Source organism: Seriola dumerili, unplaced genomic scaffold (assembly GCF_002260705.1).
Source record: "Seriola dumerili isolate Sdu_G_001 unplaced genomic scaffold, Sdu_1.0 BDQW01000674.1, whole genome shotgun sequence".
In the NCBI taxonomy this organism is placed as follows: domain Eukaryota; kingdom Metazoa; phylum Chordata; class Actinopteri; order Carangiformes; family Carangidae; genus Seriola; species Seriola dumerili.
This window is the reverse complement of record NW_019174929.1, coordinates 486,061-512,878: the sequence shown is the minus strand read 5'-3', so window position 1 is coordinate 512,878 and position 26,818 is coordinate 486,061.

Here is a 26,818-nt window from a genome sequence, read left to right as displayed (position 1 = left end):
TACTGCGGCAATTTATCACAGGAATAGCTCAAGTTGAGCTGTAAAGTGAAAGCATGCACAAGTTGCTGGTGTCCACTTCCTGCTGTCTAACCTCTGCTCTCCTGCATGATACCGCAGGTAGCAGCGCTTGCTCATTGGATATGCACCATCCCAACTGTGGAGCTCAACTGATTAACACAGCCAGTCACCAGATTAATGAAAGCTGCAAATTATGCCATCATTACTCAATTCATTATTTCTAAATAATTATACCAAACGCACAGGACGAGACGAACGCAGCTGCTGTATTTTAGTCTGTCTCTTTTCTCCTTGTTTTTATGGAAAATAGACAGACAGACAGACAGACAGACAGACAGACAGACAGACAGACGGACAGACATTTTCAACTAGAGGTGCTCAGAGTGGCCGCGTACACTCCCTCCTCATTTGGAACAATTGAAAAAAGACGCTGGCAAACAGAAAAAAAACGTTATGTCGACATACGCCCTTACTTAGCCTGCTGTCATTGATGGTTGTATTAAATTAAATACAATATGTTAATGTTTCTCTTGAGTGAAATGGGGTCCGGACGTATTTTATGTTGGAAATAAGAGGCAGCGTAAAACATCCTTTACCTGCATTTGCTGAAATACAGTAAATGTATCAACAAGGTTTCAAGTCAATGGTCTAAAAACAAATACAGATGAGTCTATTATCCTATTACAGCCACTCAGAGCGGTATGATGCAGAGAGAGATAAAGAACAGACTGAGCCCATCTGAGCCCATCAGAGGACATTAAATGCTCTCACTCTCTCCTCTCTGCTTTCACAGGGATCCAGCAAGGCAGAGGAGGCGGGGCTGCTAAAGTATGCAGGCCGGGATCACACAAGGCCTGCAAAATTACACAAATAAATTGCTACCAAACTCATATACTGCTGTGTACATAATGTAACTGTGCTCAAATCAAACATAAACAAAGTCTGAGCAAGGATAAATTATGTTCTGGAAATTAAAACAAAAACAGCACATGAACAAAACTTGACATTTAAATTTTTATGCACCCCATACCATCTAAAGGGCCTTTTGTATTTAAAGAATCAGCTTTTGGATATTTTTTTTTAAGCACAACATCACTATTTAAGGTGTTATTTATTCCAAATTTACAAAGTCATGTACTGTAAAAATCACTGAAAAAATGCATCATGTTTTGTTTTTACAACCAGTCGGGCGGACACAAGTGGAGAGTACCATTTCCTGCAGGTGAAAACTAGCATGTAAAGACAAAGTGTTTTCATTTGAAGTGTGGCTGTAAAGGGGATAGTCACAAATGAAAATGAGGGAGGAAAAAAAAGCACATTGCAAATATCCCCTGAAGCGGCCTCTTTAGAGAAGCAGGCTCAGCATAAGGTATTCACTTTGCAGATAAAGGCGTTCTTTCCACTCATAATCAACATATACAGTAATGCATCATTTTCTACCAGATAGCAAGAGAAGAATTAGCTCAAATTATTTTAAGTTTTTGTTAATTACTTTTGGAGCCTGAAGCTGTTCACTGCAGCAGCTCATGCCTCAGAACTGCTGGAAAGTTTACAGTCGCTCGGTCACATTAGCTGACTTCAAGCACTTATCACCCAACTCTAAAGCAGTGCTTTATGAAGCATCCCGGTCTTTATCTGTATGTACACCTCCAATGTGATCACATGGCTAAATGATATTTCTGCTAACACTCATCCCTTAAATTAAAAAAAGCAGTGGGCGTGCATTTCTGTGGGAATAATCCAATACTCCTGATCTCAATGGGGCATTTATGGAGGGTTTTATAACTCTAATTATCTAAGCCCATTACAGTATATCAACTTTTAGTGGTTCATTGTATTCCCAATATGCATCAACTGGACAGATGCCTCTCTGGCACAGAATATTTATCTCAAATTAGAAGACACAGAGGCTAAACTTTAGCTACCATGCAGTGCTTTATGCCTTCGTAATTGTGAATATGGTATTCTGATTTTTAAGTAGAATAGAAGATGTTGTTGCTGTGGCGCAGGCTCTTTCTCTTTACTCAATCACAGCGAGCCAGAGCAGCATGACATGCCCTTACTGTCAAAAAGTGACACCCAGGTTTTATCCCCCAATCTACAATCAGGGGTTACATTTGCATACAAATATAAAGGACAGCAGATTAATGATACTAATGATATTAGCATGGTAATCTAAACCCAAAATATAACCAGACAGGGTTTGGCCAAAATATGAGATTACAAGGCTTCAGTATATAGTTTATTGCTAACATTTTATTTGATCCCCTCTCTATCTTTATTTCTCTAACATGTATAATCAGTATATAAATACACAATGAATGCGTTATAAAATGAGTGTGTTATAAAACACTATAAAGTAGTTGTAAGCAGATATAATGACAACTGTATCTCCTTATATAAAGCAGTCATAACTACTGGATAAACAGCTGATGAATGATTAATAACATGATGTAACAAAGTTGTAAACATACAATGACATGGCTTCATCAGTTTTGAACCTGCCTGTGATTTAAATGTACATGTAGATAAACAGCTAAAATGATTGGTATCACACTTTAAGTATGGACTGTTTCATGTGTGCAATGATATTATTACCGCTGTTATATGGTATTATTATTATTATTATTATTATTACCAGTAGTCCGTGGGTATAAAAACTGCCATTGGGCGCCTGTTTCAGGCAGCATTATCCTCCCTTTCCACTTCCCCTGCCTGCTACGGCGGTTTTAAAGATCCCCTTTGCAACAGGAAACAAAAACGACTTCCGAGCTAGCAACCTACACGCTGATTTGGATTTGGATTGTGCAATCACACAGTCGAAATACGCGTTTACTACTTCTTGTGGCATTTTCTTTTAGCCATTTTAATGACGGTGCGCTCGCCTCCCCACATGCAAATGTTCCACCAAAACAAGATCCCCTGAGCTCAGTGACGCCCAAAACTATAGTGATTGGTTTAAAGATCTGCAAACATGGGCCGACAGCGCTGGAGAATGGTCTGGCTATGTAAGACTAATAGGCCAGTATTAACAGTTGCTTTGCATGAGGAGTTTTGATTGTGTTCCAATACCTTTCAAGTACAAGTACAAAAATAAGTTTATTACACTGTGTAATAAACCATTTATTAAGTGTTTATATACTTCTTATAAATTGCCTAATAATAATGGTTAACCAAAGCATTTCCCTATATATATTTAAGGTGTATATACGATGCATATCTCCTGAAACATGGGCCCCCACACCACAGCAGCCGGTAGCTCAGCCCCTGACAAAGATGTTAATGTTCTGCAAAGAATGTGCAAATTGCAGAAACAAGTCCAAGTGTGGGCAGAAAACACTTCTGGTACTTAGAACCAGCGATGGAACAAATTTGGTCAAATTGGTAAAGTGCCCAAAGGGAGGAGGGAGATGTTCCACGGAAAACCAATTCCAAGCTTGGGTGAGCTCAGGATTGTTTGGAAACTCTCCAATCTGGGGGCCTGCATTGAATTGCGCGTCAGGCAGACACTGTTAAATAAGATTAGAATAAGGACCAAGAGAGCAGCACAGGTACCTCACAGGATGGCTGTGTAATGTCGAACCACAGTTACTCTTTAACAGCTGTACATCAGCTGAAGCACTGTTGGAAAAATGTTACATGAGATGACATGTAAACTCACTGGGCAGTCACTGGAAACATGAGAGGTTTTGAGTGCATTATGAGCTCTGTTTGGAACAAGTCCTATTTCCTGCTTTGATTTATTCCTCGTAGCACCAATTAGGCTTGGCCCACTCCTGGAGGAGTTGAAAAGCTGACGATGGATATGTCATGGGATGGTATGATCAAAGCAGAAAGAGAAACACAGAGAGAAAGGAATCTCATTCAGTTTCATATTTATTAGGCCTTCAAGAGACTTGTATTACAGCTTGTAAACGCAGCCACTTCCAAAAAATGCAGCTTAAATCGTGGAAAAAAAGCAAAATGAAGACCTTAGAATGGAATAAACAGACACATTAACATCTTTTGATGAGCACTCCAGCGAACTAATGTGACAGAGAGATCTTGAAGCCTCCAAACACTGACTGATCTCTGGCTCCCTTCCTTTTGGTTCAGTTCATCAAGGGCAGTGAATCATTATGCAAGAAACATTTTAAAGGGGTTATACTTACTGTTAGTTTCCATGTTTTACACTGAATGGCTTTGGCCATGGCAAGAACCAGCACAATGACAGAGAGGGGTGAATTTGCTCTATTCGAATCCTGTGATTCTGACTAAAAACGCAATGAGATGACACTGAAGGAAGAAACACATAACACCAACTCGGGAAGTGAAAAACATGAAACAACTGTATGTAAGTATATGTATGTTAATCAAAAACATGCAAGTATTTAATGTAACCAAATTTTTGAGTGAAAGGTTTAAATGTCGTAGGAGTGAACACAACACAGTACTTGTGAACAGTTGTGCCAGACTTGGCTTGGAGTCCATGTTCGCTATTATCTGTTATTTCCTAATTCTATAAACACTCATGTTGCACAGCATATTGGTTCATTTTATAGACTTGGGCTAATTTCCAATTAGTACTGAACTAAAAATGTATCAAATAATTATTTAAGGAAAAATACACCAACTACATGCTGCTTTAAACCTGCATGAAATTATCTTTTTACTACTTTGGAGCAGGGGAAACAAGCTGTAAACACAACACTAACACAACACATTATCACCTTTTAAGCTGATATGGCCATTTTGTTAAAAAAAAAAGAGTTTCCAGTTTACACATAGCAGATACAGAGCAACACTAACACTCCACTACATTCACCTGCTTGCTGCTGACTTTCTCTGTCTGGTGCAGGTACAGTGGATTTTTTTAGAGCTATTTATCTGAGAACATCTCCCCACTCAATGTGGAAACGATGCTGATGAGAGGAGCGAGACGGAACCAAGAACAGCAAAGTTATGGGCCATAAAACCAAAACAATAAACTGAAAGATGCTAAAGCCCTCCATAGAGCTGAGGGGAACTGCTGAATAAGCTGATAATTCACTACAAGAGACCCCTTTCACATTACATGGAGTCATTTGAAGTATTGTTTATATACATATTAATACTGATTAGTGCAGCTTTAAATATACAACTCCAAAACATATAGCTAATAAGCTAATACTCATAGGATATTGAAACTGCAAAGCCACTCTACAATCAAAGCCACTGTATAGTCAAAGCTACTGTATAAGGGCGCCTGAACTTATGTGACGTGGTCACAGAGTCACTAAGTGTCCATAGAGGAAACACAGTTTTGGTTCATGCGAAGTGAGTTCATTGTTTAACACAAGGACGTGGAATTAACAGGCCGCCTTTCTTCCTTTCATCCTCAACTTAGTGCTGTTTGACTGAGACAGATGGGGAAGGTAAATCAAGGCAGCTGAGTGGAGAGCACTGCTGACAGCACATTAGAGCCTCTCTCAATGAACTGTCACAAGTGCACAGTGAAAGTAAAGTTTGATCATACGTGGCTGCTGTCCTGTCAGACATCCTTAAAAGCAAATGGGGCCTAAGTGCTGTGGAGCTCTGAATGAGCCTGAGACGACAGTTGTAGCCGGTGCAAAGAGAGGGCATCGGCACTCCATCCTCCATCCTGCAAAAGGACAATGAGGTGAGGAGGACTCTGGCAGCATTTCTCGCCCTGCACCCTCATCCTCGCGGTAAAAGCATCTGACAAAGTGTCAGTCTTCCACATCATCATTCACATCATTAAGGGCCGCGCCTAAACTTTTATGCTGCTTGTGCAAAAAGGTCATAAATCTGTGCAAAGCCCCACATCTCCACAAGGTATGCACATTTTACTACCAAAGTGCACCTCCCAAAATTTCTTCCAATTTTTACCTCATGTGCTAAAGTGTTTTTGTGGAGTCTTTGCTGTTCTCTGGTCTATTTTGGGAACAGCTGCTGTCGTGGAACTTTCAAACTTAATTGAGACTTTGTATTGATATTGACATGATACTGATATCATACTTCACAAATACACATGACGTGACATAGAGTAATGCACTAAGCAATGATTTTCAGTAATTAATTTACAGGTACTGCTCTGATGAAAATGGGGCTACACATAAAATGTTAATGGAATCATATTCTAATGCACTGAATTAAAACCTGGACTGCTGTTTTGTAGGCGTCAGACATAGTGTAATTAACATACCAATGACAGGTAAAGATCGGAGTGACTTTTAGAAAGCAATGGTGAAGAATGTGTTATAAATAATGTGATTGCTTTTATCACTGAGTAAGAAGTAAAGTAATACCATTTGTAAAATTTTGGAGAGTAATAAATAATCATTAACAGATATTTTTTCAGAGCAAATTCTTCACCACTACTATTTACATTACGTTCTCTAAAAGGTTCTGATCGGAAAGTAAATTTGATTTCTTTTGCCCATTGCAAAGCCTAAGAGACCGTCCATTGTCCCATAATGGGCCTGAAAGTCTCCAACATCTTAAAAATGCTTTCAGAATTCAAACATACGCTCATATTGATGTTTAAGTTGCTTTTAATACATAAGCATCTATTTTGCACCTTAATTTTGAGTTTATTTTCATTAGTTTTGTATTCCTTTACTATAGACCCCTGCAATGCAGAAACATGTTCACCTTTTGGTAACATCTTAGTAATCATGTCGGATTGGTCAACAATGCAGAACGGTTATGCCACCAAATCTAGGGTGTGCCACCTCAATTAATTGAATCTGACCACAGAAAAATTAATTACTGCAGCATATTTTTTTGCAATCAGATAGATATAGGAGGCTTAATTAACATCTGTCAATGCCTCTCATTGAATCAACTTGCAGAACAATACTTTTTCCAAAATGCATACACATTACTTGTTACTTCTTTAAAACATTTTTGTGAATGTTGTTTTTCACTTATCATTCCACAAAGCATTTGCAAAGTGTAGATAAATTGCAGATTAAGCTGATTAGATGAAGCTTGATTGCAGCTTTTGAAAAACCTAATCTGTAATAACCAGGGCTTAATTTGTCTGATTGGAAAGCAGACCAACCTAAATTAAAGAAAACACAATGGGGCAGTTACTGTGGGAATAGGTAGAGAGGCCTGCGCTGATATATCTTTAATGAATAACTTACAGACCCTTGGACCAGCAGTGGGTAAAGCCTTGTTTACCTCAGCCCAAACCTGCACTCCAACACCGTATGCTACTTCACTCTTCCATTATAGGGTGTGTGTTGAGGCCTGTGCCCACTGTTTAGCCCGGCGCAGAGGCACTTCTGTAGCTGTAGGAATTTGGTCTCCCACATATTCTAAAACCCACTTTCACGTGTGTCCCAGTTGGCCAGCACACCTTATCTGTGATGCAAAAGAACACTTTCATAAGTGCCCTGCTGGAGAGGGAAAACACACAAACAAAGAAATATTCAGACATAGATTGAACTTTGTTGTTTTCAACCAATTTGTTGGGTAGGTGGTAGTGGGCAAATGGGTTTTTTTTCCACCCATTTAAAAAATTTACAAGATCAGTGAGTAAAACATCTACATTGAATGTGGGATCATCATTATGACATTAAAAATGTAAACATTTCTAGAGGCCTTTCGGAGTCCCAGTGTGAGCGCATTTCTTCTACACTGATGCTTTCAATGTTGACCATTTAACGCTGATGTCATAACTGTCCTCAAGGGAGTTTTTCTTTAACAAAGAGGATAACCTAGTTCAAAAACACTGAGCAAAGGACAATGGCAGAGCAGAAATGGTCCGTAAGTCCATGCCATTGTAGCTGAATGCTTTTAACGTCACTGTTCCTTAGACAGACATCACCTTGTGTCTAAAAGTGGGTCTGAACCAGGAGAAACAGCCATTAAGAGCAATTCAGCTGCATGAAAGTAGTGTCTGACAGGTCCTCTCTCAGTGACAGATGCCATTATAACCTGTAAAATGTGATACTGGCACTTTAAGGTTTGTGTCATTTTACCCTTCAACTCTGGCAGCCCATCTGCTCAATTCTGAGGGCACGCTCCTTTGTTTTAGGTCATATAGCCAATGTGTTCAACATCCGTTACTTCACCAAGTCAAGTCAATTTTTTTTATACGGTACCAAATTATAACAGAATTTATCTCACGGCACTTTTCATATAGAGCAGGTCTAGACTGTACTCTAAACAATATTATTTACAGGGGCACAACATTCCCCCATGAGCAAGCACTTGGTGACAGTGGCAAGGAAAAACTGCCTTTTAACAGGAAGAAACCTCAAGCAGAACCAGGCTCAGGGTGGGCGGCCATCTGCCTTGACCGGTTGGGTTGAGAGAGAAAGAGAGAGGGGGAGAGGGGGAAGAGAGACAGAGAGAAGGGAGAGAGAGGGAGTGCCAGTGTTTATTATAACTAATTTCTAATTTTAAATCCCCTTTGAGGGGAGATACTGTATTAAGGAATATTTTTAGGCTGTGAGTCCGTTGGCCAGCTCAAAATGACTTTCTCTGTTACATTGTTTTTTCATATACACTACAGTATAAGGTTATTATCCCCTCACAACAAAAACAAAATCTATCTGCCCCTGTTTCTGAGGGCAGAATAGTTTCTAAGGCTTTGAATCAAGACTCCATTTCTTGAACTACAACTCCTTCAAACAAGAAGCTATGGGGGAAAAAAAATACTCAAATTTTCATCGTCACCACAGTTCAGATGACAATTATGACAGCCCAGGTTTAATCATAGAATCGGGTAGTTCATTTTCTCAATGTCAACATGAAACCTTGTCAAAAAATGAATTCTGTCTTTCTCTCGGGAGATAAGCAGGCTCCAGTGCACCGGGCTCATTCAGAGGAAAAAAACTTGCAGGTCACAAGGCAGCGACTTGCATGTTTTCTTATTTTTTTTCACCCTCTCGCTCTATCCTCCCCCTCTCCTTTTTTCTGAAAACCACCCAAGAAGAGATTAATCATGAAGGGAAAACTCAACTTCACCCTCTAGCTGCAGGTCACAGTTCTTATTTCGTGTGGAATTGGCTTTCGGAAAGCAGAAGGCCTGCCCGGGGGGCAGGGACCTGATATGAGAGGAATTTGAGAATGAAGCAGAGGGGATTGATTAGCCCACTTCATATCCCACACTCCGTAAGCACAGTCCAGCTGCAATCTAACACACCGCTGAGCTGAATAGACAAGAGAAATTGGATTCCTTCCTAATATTTAACCTTCAAGTCAGCTCTAACAGCTGTTGATGGGTTGCTCTCCCAGGTAGTTACAAGAGGACTTTTTACATGTTACACAGAGAGGGAATAGCAAAGTGGGAATGTGATGACTTTTCTGTAGGTTATTCAATTACAATGGTGCAAAGAGCGGCTAGGCCATTGAAGCACATCATCTGCATGCAACTGCACTGAGGGATTTAATTTTACACCTCTACTGGCTGTGTGAGTGTGTGGAGGCACACACATATACACCACTCATGTACATATTGGCAAATGTGCACACATGCACGTGCACAAACAAGTGCACACGTGTATGCTAAGATTAAGAGCAATTAATGCCACGAAAGTTGAGTGTGCGGCTAATGGATGGATCATATACTGCCATAATGACTTACTTTGATGTTGGTTGTCAAAGTAGACCTATTTAGACTCAGAGTGCAAAGCGCTTGAAAATATCCTGTAATGCTTCCTTTCTTTTTATCTCTTTTCATGGGCAGATGTTAGAACAAAGAGCGATGGCATCACTTCCTTACCCTTAGATCTCAAGAGTGACTACCATTTAGATTTCTGGTTTCCTTGGTCTGTACTCAAATCCAGATCAATGTATAAAAATACGAAGAGCTGGCTGATAAATGGTGCATCTCAGCGAGTCTGTGACCACATTAGACACCAATGAATATTTAGCGGCTTCATTTATAGGCCAGTTTGATCATATCCACCCACCATCTCTTGTGCCAGTCTTTGGGAAGTGTTGATAAGAGAGCAGGATGTCATCAGGCTCTTTTCTCAAGTCATTAAGCCATACAGTTTATTCCAAGCAAAGTGTTGCCCATTTGAATGAGCACATTAATGTCTTATGATAATTAAGTGCTTGAGTTGCAGAATTGCAGAATTGGATTCATTAGTAGAGTCACACATTTTTTATTAGCACCTTATTCTGTTCCAGCGCTGTAGCAAATGCCTGACAACATGCAGCTCTCCACTTCTCCACAATGAATACCAGACATTTAAGCACTGAACTTCCATGATTAGAGAGGGCATACTGTAAAACTTCACATCATGGATTTGAAAGAAGTAAATTTAAAGTAAATTTAGCTGATTTTTATGTTCCCCATAAGAATTTAGGTCAATTTGCTAAAGCATATTTCAGGCACGGGAAAGCAATCCAATAAAGTAGTCTGGTACAAATCTATAGATAAATGGTGCTTCACATTCAATTACAGTGAGGATTTTATCTTTACTTTTCAATGATTTTGTCAATTAGTCAACACAGAGTTTCTTAATTCATCAAGGACTCTGGCCTAGTATTAGTCAGTGTGTAAGCATTTATTCGATTAGCAAAGGCAGGGGGAGAGAAAGAGAAAACACATTAGATGACATGGATGCTTTTCCGTTAAAGCAAATCCGCGAGTAAATGAACGACACACATTCCACTGAAGACAGTTGTTTGAGAATGATATCTGCTTCTTGAACTGGGTTGATAGCAAACAAACAAAAAAAGGTGGTAAACAGTCTCTTATTCCTTGAGTTTTGACACAATGACTATCCAGCAAATACACAGCACACCAAACCAATCCACTAGGGAGCCCATGCAGAGACCATGAAACTATACTCACAACACAAATTAATTGGAGGAAAAGAAAAAAAAACTAATTCTGACATTCCCCGAAGAGGGTCTTTCATCTTATAAATAGTGGCTGCAAACTTGAGTATTTTGCTTAAGCAACACAACACTGCAGATGATAGGATTCGTTTGGCTCAACCCCAGGGGCCCAGCATGACAAAGAACACTTGTTTAGCAACTGCATAACCGGGTCCCAACATGGGCCTGTGACTGTGCCCAACCTCACCTCGAAACCTGCTCCATTTGCATTCTGCCTCTCCAGACACCAGGCGACAGAGTCTAAGGGGATACAGCGTCCCAGAGATGGCATTGGAAGCTCACACATAAATTAGTCTTTATTCCCCCATCTCTCCTCCCTCTCTTCTCCCACTGCTGCTCCTCCTCTCTCTCTCTCTCTCTTATTTGTCCCATGGCTTCACCACATCACAGTTCATGCAAAGGAGAGAGTGAAATCCAACTATTAAAGTTTCTCCATCTAATTACAATCTGTATTTACTTTCCTGGGGCTGCTGTGTGAGCCAGCATATTGGCTTTTTAAGTCTTGAAACCAATGTTTAATTCAGCATTGAACATGTCCTTTGGAATAATAAAACAAAAGTGTAAAATAAAGTTCATGCCAAATCTAAAACCACAATGCCGAATCCCATACTTTATATTGGACAAAATGTATGATGTGTATAGCATATACAAATTAAAAAAGAAATTCAAAAACTTTTTGCATCATATGGTAGCATACGAACTCGCCCCACACACGAATATCCTTTTCATTTTCCATGTGCACATTCCCCTTTGCTGACACAGAGAGCATATGAATTTTCCTTCATGTGCTGTTATGTGTCTCATGTTCTCCAACACTGAATACATACAAATACATACACCCCGCATGTATGTGAATTTTTAGATGTGAATGGACCACACGTGTTAGGCCTGGTAAATACTTGCAACCTGACCAAGGTTCCTGCCTCTTGCTTAGTATAAGGTGGAATAGGTTCTTGCACCATGTGACCATACGCAGGATAATCAGGTTAGAAAATGGATGGATGGATACGGACCAAATGACAAAATTATAACCAAATATCCCACAAAGGTATGACTCCCACTTTTTTGATGATATAAACAGCCCATTAGAGGGGCTCTGGTGACCCACTCCAGTCATCATGTTAGCAGTACACCCACAGAGGGATGACAAATTAACAGAGTAAATGTGTGGGAAAACATTAACAAATGCAGATGCTTCTATGCAGGACACAAGGGGCCACTGAATGGTTTAATGAGTAATAAAATGAAATGACTCATATGTCACGGCCTTCACAGTGACTACTTTGCATCATCTAAACACCTTACAGAATCTCTGGCTACTGCTCAAAGTGGCCCAACATGTTACTAAGATACTTTATGCTGGTTTTTCCTTTAATTCGTCACCCATCTGTAGTTGTGTGTTCGACATGCTAAACTGGCATCTTCTACAGTGGTTGCATTATTTTATTAGCAGCTAGTAAAGTGTTAACAGTAGAAAGTTCATAGAGAAAAGAAACACTCCCTCCAATCTGTCCATCTAATGGGAAAAAGGGAAGACAGAAGACCACTGTGGTGTTGACTCTTTCAAATGCCACCCCCACCCAATCCTTGCCTTTCCAGACAGTCACACTCTTCCTTGGCACATCATTTGCTATTGCCGCAAATGTGATCATTAATTCACCCTTCCCAGAGAAACTTCATATACCCATGACACATTTTTTTTCTTTGTCTAATTAAATATAATTTTGAAGCTCTTTAAATCCAACTTCATCCAAATGCACAATCTAATTTTTCATTTGCTTTTGTACATGATATAAGACATCAAGTCAATAATTTATTAAATTACTTTTCCCATTCATTTTCTTCTATCTATAATTGATCTCTCCAGTTGAAATTCTGTTGTTCCTCTTACTCAGCCAGTCTGCGGAGAGGCTGCGTGACATCACTGTGAACAGGGCTTGTAACTCCCCACCTCCTCATGCCCTTACTGGAAAAAACACACACACACACGCACACACGCACACACGCACGCACGCACGCACGCACGCACACACACACTCTCACACACACACACACACACACACAAACACACACACACTCCTACATCTGCTTGGGACATCTTTACCCCTTTATAACCTCTATGTACGTTAACCATTAAAAGCTCAATTCCCTCTCTTAAACTAAGTTCATTATTTTTTGGGTAATTCATTCACATTTTTACTTATAAATATAATTATTATTTGATTTATTTACTTCTTTAAAGCTGGTATTTGAAAATAAGTTCTATTAATTGAATTAATAGATATGATGGAATATTGTGAAACACAAACATTAACAAACATGTTTGTTGAGAATCACCAGATCTGCTGCACCTGTTCTTGGTTTACATTTTTGGCACGTTTTTGTTTTTTTTCCATGCATCAAAACTAAAGCATAAACCCAGCAGTAACATACTTTGCTAGCTGGCGGAGTGTTTTTTCTGTTATCTTTTCTGTAGACACCACTGCCACTGTAGAGGGCAACAAACAATTAGGGGGAAATAGGACATTAATGTGAATAGATCAATTGTTTGCAAGCAATTACTTGTATTGTTGATAACTGATAGCGATCTTACCTTGACAATAACAATTGGATGCTTTATTATATAATAATTATATTCATAATACATTTGATTTATAAGCACCTTTCAAAAACACTTTACAAACCAAATAAGACATTCAGAACATAAGACGAGATAAAAACAACAGCCGTCACAAATCATTAAATCATTATAATGATCAATACATTTCTTTGGCGTAGGATTGATACAGACAGGAATGTGAAAAAAAGTTGTGTGCAGTCTGGAATTCCTGAGTGCCTCAGAGAGACGTTGATTTGCTAAGAAACACATTGTTAAAAACCTGACTTGTCTTACAGTCTCGCTTGGAAGATGCAGAGTTCAGCAAAAGGGGGGCTCCATGTCGATAGATGGAGCTCTTGGGGTAGTTTATTGTTGAGGGGGGTGGCAAGAAAGAATGGCTAGAAACAGTGGTTGACATTATACATGTGAGCTTATGAGCTAGTCACGCACGTGGGATCTTCACTGACAATGCACGTACGCCCCTTCAAGCTGGGGTGGATTCCGTCTCTGCTAAAAAGGGGCTCTTGTTAAAATTATCAATAAACACAGGCTGCAGGCTGACTGGAGCCAGGTGTGGAGGCTGAGCAGCCGGCTAAAACGTCCAATGCCTCTGTTTAAAGAAAGGAGGGGACCAGAGATAAAAATACACTTCTCTCAGTGTTTGAGTGAGATATGAAGAAGGGTGAAATCATGTTTTGAAACTTCAGATTGCTTAAGCAAAGTGTCATTAGTACGAACGTATATAATGACTTTTTGGACATGAGGGTAGGTTTTAAGAAGAAGAATTTTCCTAAAATATCAGGAACCTCGTCCCCTTGGAAGAGAGTGGGTCACAGCTGCTTTTGTGCGGATATCCCTGACAATAGAGTCACCGATGATGAGGAAGGGAAGAGGAGGAGGAGGGGGATGGGTGTCTTCCGTCCATGGAAGATCATCACCCCTTTGAAAAGTGTTGATGTTGTCTGGCCTTGTTGGCCAGTGGGAGGTCTAGAGGGGGGAGATGGGTGAGCACTATGTTTACCTTTACGGGCTACAGAGTAGTGTTCCAGCTTACATGAATTGGAAGTCACTGGGGCCTTCACACTATCCGACCAATGAGAGACCGTACCTCCGCTTGGACATCACAGTGAGTGCAGGAGGCCGTTGTTTTTGCGCTTTGCTTCCAGGGGAAACCATGGATCCTCGGGTAGGCCTGAAATAGTAGCCACTAGAGTTTCTGTGGTGATGGAGCCGGTCCACGGGAGAGTGGGATCATTGTCCATTGACATGTTCTGGTTGCCACAGACAAAGGAGTCCAGGATGCTTTTCTTCAGTTTAAAGATGGTAAGCTGGCAGGATCGACACCCATATTTTTTAGTTATTATGGTACGTAGAGCTTGAACAGTACACAGCCGAGATAAGTTTCACTGTCATGAGCCAGAACGTCTGCAAGGGGTACGAACGTAGACCAGTGATTAAGACCAATAAAACAGGTTCTCGTTAAAAATCAGTGTTTCGCCAGTACTGTTTGGGGACCAGCTGCTGCCACAAAAATTTACTTAGCTTTTTGAACTGGGAACTTAAAATCCAGATGCCTGATGGCAAAATCCTTCATCCAGTTAAAAGATACAGTTAAAAAACAACCAAGGTCTGAATAATAAAAATGTGCCTCAAAACTGAATAAAAAGTCAGTTTATGGGAGATGACCTGGTGGGCAGTATATGCATAAATTAATCACAAATTTACACACTGGTTATTATTTTGTATGATCATCTGATAATTCCTCTCTTCCACCACTGTCAGAGTTTTATCAGGAGGGGCGGAAATGCTACATGCTAGCATGATGGACCAACTGAGACATCATGGCTAATCACTCCTGTTTCAATGGGTTCCACATCATTTCAGTGCTATAAAGGAGTGAATGCTTCTCTTGGTGAAGGTTATTTCAGCAGTTCCAATGGAGGACAGGAACGGAGGACTGTAGTCTGGCTATTTCCTGGTTCCCATGAAAACGGGAAATTACCCATTTCTGGATTTGCATCCAATGAGTATGCCTTTCTGCTCACTCACATTAAAACAGCTTCCACGGCTGGTTCAGACAGGTGTTTCACCACTATAGACTGGAAAGATTTTTATGCTGCAATGAGATGAAACGTCCTTCGTTTAGCTCTCTTCGGAGTGGCTTACAAATACAGCACACTGCTTTGCAGCTACTCTCTGGGTACCAAGGTTTCTGCCAAGATATGAGAGTTTTCTTCGACCTAAATGGCCTTAAGATTATTTTGGCATGGTCTCCAAAGTCACTATGTTCCACACAGGACAGTTGATGTTGACCCTCACCAAGTAAGAAAAAGGGGAAGAGCTTCTCATGGCTCATCAAACAGGTGACTTCCTCCACTTTAAATGCCAGACCCTCTACGTCCTACTGCACAGCACTGACAGCTTTTCTGACCAAGGTGCAGCTCTCATGCATCTTTTAGGTTTATTGCCAGCCCACTCAGTGCTTCTCTTGGGTCCTGCATATGAGGTGCATGCAGATATGATCTGAGCATCTGGGGTTGGACCCCAATTGTTATCATAGCCTAAACATTTCCCCCACAGTCAACCATGTCTGATCAACCAGAGAAACCCTAAAACTCTCCCTTTTGGGAGCATGTCCAGCTATACATCTGTGATCACAAGAAGACTCCTGGTGAAAAGGAACTGCACTTGCATGACAGTTCTTTCATCTATACCAAAGTCTTTAAGGCTATAACTTATGGTACAGATCAAATCGAAGCTGCAACGCAGCTTTGTGCTTTGATTCAGCGTTACATACCTTTGGCTGGCAGGCACATACTGTGATGCATTAGTGGATTAGGGAAGTTGTGCTTTGTTGTGGCAGAAATATACACAGTGCAATGCAAATATTTGAAGATTTTCAAGTTATTATTAACAAATCCAAGTCACATCTGGAGTTTGAAGGTTACTAGGATGCCCTCTCTTTTCCCCCTCTAGCTGGTGGACTGAGGATGAAGTGTGGTGGGCTATTGTGGACTGAAGATGTAGCTGCATGAGATCTATTTTATCTGTGTGACCCTTCATGAGTGATGTCCGTAAGCGTCACTCTCTGGGAGTCCGTTATGCCTTGCAGGTTTAGCCTTTGCCTCCATGTGTCTGTGCTAATTTTTGTTGCTGTGCTGGCTTCTACAGTTTTGCCAATGGACGATGAGCTCAGTGATCTACGATCAGCGGAGGAATTACCAATAGCTTATGCCTTTGGCAATGTCAAGACATTTATCGGCTTGTTGCATTAACTTTTTCATTTTATTTTTATTTTCTTTTATATAACTACTATTAATTATTATTATTACTTCTATTATTAGTAGTAGTAGTAGCAATAAATAACATTAAATTTAATTTACTCTACCATAGTTTCACATCACGCCATCCCTGCATAACCGATGCTTGCAACACTGATGCCCGCGCACACACACACTCCAACCAGCTGACTGTCATTGAAACACTGTTTGTTGTGTGTAGGTGCCGTATTGTGACTAAACAGAGCAGAGGAGATCAATAGACAGACAGACAGGACATGTCACTTAGTTCAGTTTCTTAGCTCCTGCTGCTTTTTATGGTTGTAAACACAACTTTCAGTTCCAACAGGTACAGGAAGGGATCACCAAGAGAGAGAGAACTACAAGCTATAAACAGCTGTTTCTATGCCCCCCCCCCCCCCCCCCCCCGGCTTATTTTGAGTGAATATTGTGAATGCTCTGAAAACTAAATGTAAATAATTAATGCTGTGGTTGTAATGAAAATTTAGTTTAGTTTTAACATAGCCATAAAATGTATTTGTCATCCTTAAGTCATCACTCAGGGTATCCGAGAAAGAGTGAGAGAGTGAGAGAGAGAGAGAGAGAGAGAGGTGAACAAAATTCAACACTCTGGCTCATAGGGTAACATAACACACACACACACACACACACACACACACACACACACACACACACACACACACACACACACACACACACACACACACACACACACACACACACACACACACCTCAGTCACCTCCCAGCTATAATTCAGATGAGAGAAAAATGCCCAGTGTGTAGGTTGTTTGTGTGTGTATTTACGTTCAGTCTCATTAGCAGCAGACTGCTGAGCGCACCACTCCTCGTCATGAAGCCTGTTTATGCCCAGGTGTGTGTTTGTGTGTGAGAGTGAAAGACCTGCTCTCTCCATCGGAAGAAATAGAGCCTGGCTGTTGACACAGCGCTGAGCAGTTAAAGTGTATGCATGTGTGTTTGTGTGCAGTACAGCGTCACTGGTCTGCCTGGTCTAGCAGTGTGTGTGTGTGTGTGTGTGTGTGTGTGTGTGTGTGGCGTAAATGTTGCATAGTCCGTATTGATTTTATTTGTGTCATTGTAAAAGCTGTCTGTCCCTGTCAGTTTCTTCTTCTTCACCACAAGTTTACTGTGATTCATTTGATAGGCGCCACCATGAGGAGTCATGAAGTAGTGACTCCGCTAAGTCAAATTAGCGTGGGAATCTGTTTAGAGCGCCAGTGTGTTTTAACAAAAAGATCAATATTTGTGTATTAATAATGTATTGCAAGAAAAGGTAATACGATATATTTGTGTATCGATATTTGGTCCCACCCCTATTACCTTCAAAATGCAGCCATAGGTTACGTCCCAAATGTAACAGTAAAATAGCATAAAACAATGTTTTTCAGTGATCAGTCAAGTTTACAAAGGTAGAGTGAGAAGTATATGATAATGAAAGAAATAAAAGTATACATTTTTTTCTACCCATTCCATTCAATAGCTCCGGTGACGAGAAGAGAGGGTCAGCAAAAGAGACAGGTGAGGAACAGTCTTGGAAAATTGGTTTATAATTAAATGTTTACATAATATGATGGTTCATTTTAAAATTCAAGTGCTTCACTGAAACAACTTCCTCTCCCTAATTACAATTTCCTTCTAGACCGACATTGTCAATGCAATCTTCAGATCATTGGAAATGTGTTTGTGATTTATTATTTCTGCCTCCATCCCAGTAGTAAGTGACAAGAAATGAGTTTATAAAATAAGAGCTCAAATTATCAGGGCCTTTGACCTGTACAGCTGACTTATTATTGTATGTCAAAGAAAAGCTGAACATTTTTGACAACCGTGTACAGTAGAAGGAGATCAGAGGGAGAAATGGGTTCTTTTTTCTTTTTTTTTAGTTTTCACAAAATGTCTTTCTGCTGTTGAGATGAACTGCAGGGACGTCAAACATTCTTGGATTCAGAGGGAAGACAGACAAAATGATTTGATGCCATCTGAGGCCTACCAGAGCTGAGGATCACAATACAGCTAGTTGACACACTGGTGATTATTCATGGAACTCACGCTTATTATCCTGGAGAGACTGAACAATGGATTTCTGTTGTGGGAAGTGAACAGTTGGAACTTCTAACCTCTGCCAAAACAATCGTCCCATACATTTCTCTCAGGAGTGAAACAACGGAGGCCTGAAGGGATGCAGACATCTCCGTCTCCCTTGGGTGTAATCTGGCTTAGATAAATATTTGCCATGCAGTCTGAGCATCACACAAGACCATTGTGATGCTCTTGTGAAGCTTGCTGTGATTGCTTTACTCCACCACAGAGATGGATTTTAGCCTTCAAGTGACTTTCACTTAAAACGGCCCTTCTTTGCTAAAATATCTACAAGCAGCCACGATATGCAGCCGAAAGTGGAATGAAAATCAATTTAAAAATCAATGGCAAGGCAGGGCATCTTGAATAATTTCACAAACATATGAACAAATATAGATAATTATTCTTGACATTAAAACATTCAAAAAAAACTTGAGAGAATTATTACTTTGTGTGTTAGAGCTTTGTTACCTTCAAAAAAAAAAAAAACTAGGCAAGAAAACAGGTGGGCTGGGTATTGGCTGTGACACAAATGACATTGCATTGTCTTTGAAGAGCTCCGGTAAAGCTGTTCTCTGAATTTCTGCTTACCCTCCAGCACGCCGGCCCATGTAACTCGTGTTTTACCATCACACACATCCATCACTGAGTCAAGAATCATATCAATACTTGCCCATTTCCCCATTTGGGGAGAGCTCAGTAGATCAATTCATTTAAAAGGAACCACGGCCAGACATGCGTTTTAGAGATTAGAGCATATATTGGCTAGTCATCTGATGGAGGGTTGAAGGTTCATTAAGTCAATGGAATCCTTAATCAGTAGGCGAACTTTAAGTCCGGGCTTTTATGGCAGAATTTCTACTGCATATCTAGTTACACTGGTAAGGCACAAAGTACTAAACAGCCATGGGCTTATTTTCATGATGTTTATATTGTATTTCATAACTTTTGTGTATTCTGTCCTTAGTAAAAAGCTAGTCTGACAAAACGCCCAAGTTATTTGTTATAAGATATTTGAAAAAGGAAGTAATGTATTTAGGAATGTGTTAGATGCGGTCTCAGAGGAAAGGTTTTACAAATCTGTTTCATAACCTTGGTGCTGTGATGAGACTCTGAGACAATAATGGGGAAATATTGTTGAGCCATAATTTCTTGTTCCATTCTCAAAGTCAAATAACTGGTAATCTTTGATAGTCAAAGACAAAGGATAAAGACAAATGTCAAGCATCAAATGCATGCCGTCATATCCTTACAGTATTGTCCAAATGACAATGGGTGAAAACTCACCAGAGTCCTCAATCACTGGGTTTATGTAAATCCCACAACTCAAGTTTCTGTCTCCAGTCCAGCGTATCCCTCTCCAACTAAATCATGGGGCATACTCTGGCCGTGATTCTTAAGTGTCACTTGTGTCCACCTGAATTATTGTTTGTGTGTAATGCAGGGGAAGAACCGGCACGCAATGAGGAGCGGTTGTGCCCTCTGATTGATTGTTAAGTGTTGTCCAGGAGCCCATTGCCAGCCTCCACTTAACGGCCTGCACAGCAGAAAGCAATCAGTGGCTGTTACTAAGGGTCTCATGGGGACGGGCCCAGTCATGATTGATCTTCAGTGGATCTCTGAAGATGTCTCAGAGAACTGGGTTTCACCAGAGCCGTGTTCAGGTCAGAGAGAGTGCCCTTAAACTTGGATGTGTGGTATCACATCAACTGAAAACTTTGTTTAGCTCAACACAAATAAGCCTTCTTTTTCTTTTTTTTTTTTTTTTTACTGATTTAACTTTCTGTGCTTGGACAATATGAAATGTTTTGGTGTGTCTGATCATGAGTGGTATTGACCTATGAGGCATTTTAATTGGCCTAACAAATAGTGGGTGTTTGCATACATCATTCAAACACTATGTTAACTGCAAATTGCTGTATGAAGTAGTGTATTATAGCCAAATAGTAAATCCCACAGGATATATTGCATGTCTGCAGGCACAATTGTACCTGAGGACACACACTTGCACACACGCAGCCACCTCTAGTACCAGGCTGTAGTGCTGTCGGCTCTCCAGTGGTGTGTCAATGTGTTCAGTGACCACAACGCCTGGTGTTAGTCTCATTACAGAGGGATCAAAGGGGACATGAGCTTCATAGCAGCGGGAACTCTCTTCAGCCCCCTGAGAAGCAACTCCTCCTCTAATCTCAAAGGTCACATTTAGACATTCAAATATAAAACAGCATCACATCACTCACTCACTCATGCACCCATGTGACCTGCTGGAGTCTTCTCCAGAGCAAATGTTCACAGGAGAAAAGAATGTTAAATCTAGTGTGCACATGCATGCATGCATGCATGTGTAGTACAAAATGGCAATAGCAATAATTAGCCTTAAAGATGCCCGAAGTTATGGTGATGACCCTGTTGTTATTTAACCTAGACTAGTAAATGTTGCTTTTAAAATACTCAATTAGTAATCTGAGGTCCCATACCACATGAAAACAATAACCCTCTTTAAGAAGCTGGATGGGGCTTTGTCCTTGCATGGTGTCATAATGACTGAAAATACATGTTTCCATTTTTTCTCTTATTTCTATTTTTTCTTTACCCATATATTCTGTTACTCGCACAATATGTTGTTTTATGGTAATTTCCTTGTAACATGTTGTATGTACATGTTGAGGTAAATGTGTTCTACAGTACGTCTGCAGTCAAAGACATAAAACACTGCTGTAAACAACACAGTGTTCACAATTAAAATCACACCAGTGATACTTGTCATGGAATTTAGTTTTCATTCTTTAAATGACACAGTGAGTGGACAATGATGGTGGCAGCTAATAACATTGCAGTGCCAACAGCAGTTCCTCGGGATCTGAGCAGCTGTTCTGCAGTCTATATTGGCCTGTTCTTCAAGTGGAGAAAAAAAAAGAGCAACCTAGATGAGAATTTTGTGCTTCAGTGGCTATTGAAAGATGAGGCAATAAACTGCTAAACTTGAGTAATCACACACTCCCTGAGGAATTTCTCAAATGGGGATGGTCAAAAACCTTGAAATTTGAGCCCCTCGCACACGGCCCAGGCTTTAACATTTGATGAGATTCATTATTGTAGGGAGCTGAATACAAGTGTCTCCTGATTACAGGGCCCACCATTAAAAGTTCCCACCAGTGTGCATTTCCATGGTAGAACGTCAATGGGATTAAAATCTCAATTCACTCCAGTCAATTCTCCAGTAACAAGATTTCATTAAAAGCAGGCAGGGAGGAAAATGGACTAGAAAGCACTGAAACAGCTGGACTATAAATTATAAAAATGTGCTTTCTGCTAACTGAACACACCTTCAGCTTGCAGATGCATTATTATTTAATGTTCAGAGGAGCTGGTTTTATGTAAATTGGAGTCTTCTATTCTCTTCAGTCCCCTTCTCAATGCCAGGTACTTCCAAACCAAGCAAAGGGAGAGATTATGCAAACCAATTAACATATGAAAATAACGTATTAATATACTGTCTCTGAACTGTATCCAATCAGTTCCTTTTCACTGGCGTGTGTACAAAACAATTAAAATTAAATTTATACTGCTCTTCCTTAACATATTCTGCAGCAAATGGAATCAGTGAGCAAATGCTGACAAAAGTTTTACAGGCCTCTGTTCTTCCTTAAAGGCACACTGACTTTAAGAATATTTATAAGAAGCCATGCTAATAAATTCCAGTCTTTGTTTCTCCCTAATGATGTGTGCATCTGAGACAAAGCAGTGAAATCCATAGTGGTAGCCAGGTGCTAATGAATGGCTTACATTATGCTGTCCACTAATTACTACTGCACCGTAAATAAAACACAAGACAATCAATTAGTGGTAGACGTGTGTTTGTTCGTCATGGGCAGCAAGTTCCTCCAGGCCAGGGCTTTGCAGCAGACCTGCCTCTTCAGGGTGCAGTTTTGAAATGGATAAGATGAGTTCAGATAAATAACACTTCGAATGTTACGGAATGCACTTCAAGCAATCTAATCTATTTCTACTCACACAGATTACAAGTAAATTAATATCTACGAATTCTCAACCGAGGTGAGTAAAACGTGAAAATTCACATGGAGCAGAAAGTCCTTTCCACTGAATTAGACAAAAGAAATCCAACAGGCGGCTATCATCCCTCTGCTTTTTAATGGAGCTTTGCAAAAAGGCTTTCTCCTCCACTTCATACAAAGCTCCTCCAGTTTCCCAGACACCAACTGGCTGACGTATCACACTTGATTTGAACCAGAGCAGGGGAAATCAGAGTGCATTAACACTGCATGTAGAAGGCACTAACTGAATGATCCTAGCATTATGTGGCCTCTGGCCTGGCCTATCTGCGTAGTTTGATGCATAATTTGAGCATTAATGTAATTTACATTTTAACACAGTCCCAAAAGTAAACTGATTAGTTGATAGTTATCTTCTAATGTGCCAAGAGGACCCACATGTCACTTGTGTGCAGGCAGAGGGACAGGATTACACATAACAAGGTTGGCCTTGCAGAAACACAGACAAAGAGACAATGCCTGCCAGAAGGATAGACACCAGAGAGAGGTACCACACACACATGCACACAAACACACAACGTCTAACACGAAATCTTGTGAGGTAAATAGTTGTCGTTCAGGTTTGCTAGTGTAGCAATTCTGTCTAACAGGATCCATCTTTCTTCTTTATTTCCAAGGTCCTTTAAACAGATCATACCAATAAGGAGGGACAACTGTTACAATAAATCTGGAGGATATAACAATAGGTTCTCAGTTGTGTTTGCAGTCTTTAGACGGCTTGGTAACATCAACATATGCGTGTTTGTGCAAAGTTTCAGGAGCAGCTGACTTGCCAGGCATCACATTAATCAATCTAAAATTCAAATTAAGAAACCTATTAAAAGTATTTCTAGGGCATCAAATGTCTTTTATCTTTGTCCCGACAGAGTTCCTTCTTTTTCATGGGACAAATTAGTGCCCCCATAGATGACAGAAGTGCTTTAAAAAAAAAAGTGCAACAGAGTTGCATTCCCATGATGCAACACTCCCAGTGGTTACATCTGCTCCATTCTTTCATCTTTCTCCATTGTTAGGTGGGAGCTGTCACATTAGGAGGAGAATCGTGGCTCCTTCCCACCCCCAAGTACCCCTTTTTTTCCCATTCCAGCAGTTGGCAGGGTGGCAGGCCCATACAAAGGAGCGTGCACCAGGAGCGCAGAGGGGAGCACCGTTAGAGGAAAAACAGTTTGGGAATTAAGGTCATTAATTTTCCACTTTCAAGGGCTGCCACACAGACGGAGATAAAGTCAGCATAAATATTCCGCCGAAGTTTCTCCTGTTTTTCTCCTCTCCCCATTTTCATCGGCAGCCCATTTATCTCCATGCTGTCAATTAGAGGCAAAAGCAAAGAACTAATTAGGAACTGTGCAATTTTAATTAGCTGTTTTGATAATTAAACTAATTGGTTCCCTTGTGTTTCTGCAATGTGTGCTGAGAACTTTTTTGATATCTGGGCAGCAGATTTCCCATCCGCTGGTTAATTAGTCACTTTTGCATTAAAAAGGAGCCTTCCTTAATAGCCTTAATTTGCAGTTGAAAAGAGAATCTACCATCAATAATTTGTGTAATTGGTAACCGTTTGATTGTAATTTAGAGGCACGGCCGGACAGCTCGGCATGTCTAATTCCTAATGACTAGGATTAAAGTTGGATTAACTGTTTGGGAAAGGGATTCGCTCTCCCCTCTTCCCTACCCACCAAATGACACCTTGTCTACATTTGATTGGTCATGAAATTCAAATTGACTAGGTGAACAGAGGGCCTTTTACCCTTCACATTACTTTCTACATGGTGAGCCTGTCAGGTTACATCAAAAAGATTCCAATAATTCCCATTTTCCACCCACTGTCTGAGGAGCGCCAGAAAGAAGAGAATAAAAAGTGGTTGCAATTTATGATGTGATGTGTTAAACCTCTGCTATCAAACGCATTTGTGTACAAGTCTGATGGAGAAACATAGCCAAGATCAGCCACTAGGAGGAGCAGAACCTTAAATCTCAGAGTAACAAAGTAAAGTAGGTCTCACTGTTAATGAAACTTCATTCATGTAGTAGGCAATGCTTTTCTCTCTGAACATAAAATTGTACATTAAATACAGTGTACAGTCACACACCTTAACTGAATGTCTGCCTATACTGTAAAATACAAGCCTGAATTCAAAGCAAAGACAGTGACATTACCATAAATTATCTTGTACATTTACTTACCAAACCAATGTTTGCTACAGTAGCAGGGACACCAGGGGAAATCACACTGTTGTTTACAGGTGTCAGCTTGCTGCTAGAATGAATTTAAATATAGCTAGAAGCTGGGAAACCTAAAAGCATATCATTCAGCATTTTAACTATCAGGCACCATCTCTATACATTTACAACACCAAGCACCGTCAGTGGTCTGATTAAAAAGCACCATTCATCCCACTTAGCCAGAATACAATTAAGGGACATGGCTTTAAAAGCCCAGCCCTGAAGCCTCTCCCCATCCCACATAAAAGGAGCACTCTCCAGTGAGCCTTGCCTGTAAATATCATGTTTGATATGAGGTTTTAATCTGCTTAGCCATTCTGAACTATAGAATGGGCTCATCCTCTCTCTGAAACCCCTGTCCAATGGCTGTGTGCCTGAGGACGAATAGGAACACAACACTAGTATGCTATCTGATTAGGTGGGGTTAATTACAGAGCACTGTTTTGTAGTGGCTGCATTTGAGAGCCACCCATAAATAGATGGGCATGGGTAATGCATGCTCAGAAATGAATTTTAATTAACTGTGTATCAGAGAGGCCCACTCAGGGGCTTGTTTCTAGTATGTACTGACCCTGCTGTTGGATGTGGAGTGGGAAAGGGTCTGCTCCCCAAGACACTGTGACAGAGGCTGAAGAGTACACCATGGCCTACATGAGCCATGTATCATAGACACACAGGAAGTTGTGTCTTAACACAAAGGTAATGTGGCTAATTTATATTGATGAGAACTACCGTGATTGAGAGCCACTGTGGACTCAGTCCATGTCTTCACATTATGATCACTGTTAAAACAGGAGCTGGACTGAGACACATGATCTCTGCAGCTACTTCATCTGTTCAAATACCATTGAAACTTTAATATACACGCAGCATCTTCAGCTACATGACTTTATATAACATGGAGACTTCAAAACCTGGAGTGCTAGAGAGGCGATTGCGGTAACCTCAGAACTCCATCCGTTATTACCCACTGGTCACACACACACACACACACACACACCATTTTTGTTCCCTTTCTCTTTATATTGTGTGTGTGTGTGTGTGTGTGTGTGTGTGTGTGTGTGTGTGTGTTTTTTTTTTTTTTTACATTCAAATATCGAATGGCTGTTTGAAGCCAAGCTCTGATGAAACTGAACCATTCTTTCCCCTTTCCTTTCCAGTTTTCTGTGTGATTGGATTAATTATGTGTCACTCACTTTGCTAGAGGTCAGCAAACATACATTCTCGGTCATAAGTCATCAATCTATGTGACCGTGGAGATGAAAAGTCAAGCATGTCAGCCAGGAAGCTGGACAGAGAGGGATCAGCCCATTGATTTCAGGGCCAACCCAATCTCACCACAGCCTGCTGCTCTGAGAACTGAAATTATCCCTATGGGCTATGTACAGTGAGCTTTATACCTTATATTTGTGGTGCATGATCACATTAGCAGGGCCTATTAAAAAAATGTGGTTCGACTCAAAATAAATGCTCCTCTATGTGGATGTGGTTATTTTTACTCAATTTAGCTCACATATTTTAGTCACCTCCACCCTAGTTTATACAGATTTAATTCTAGTTATACAAAAATAAATACTCACAAATGAGGTGAATATGATCTAATGCGCATCTAACCGAGGCTCCTGATCTGAAATAGTTTGAGAGTAATGATTACTACAAT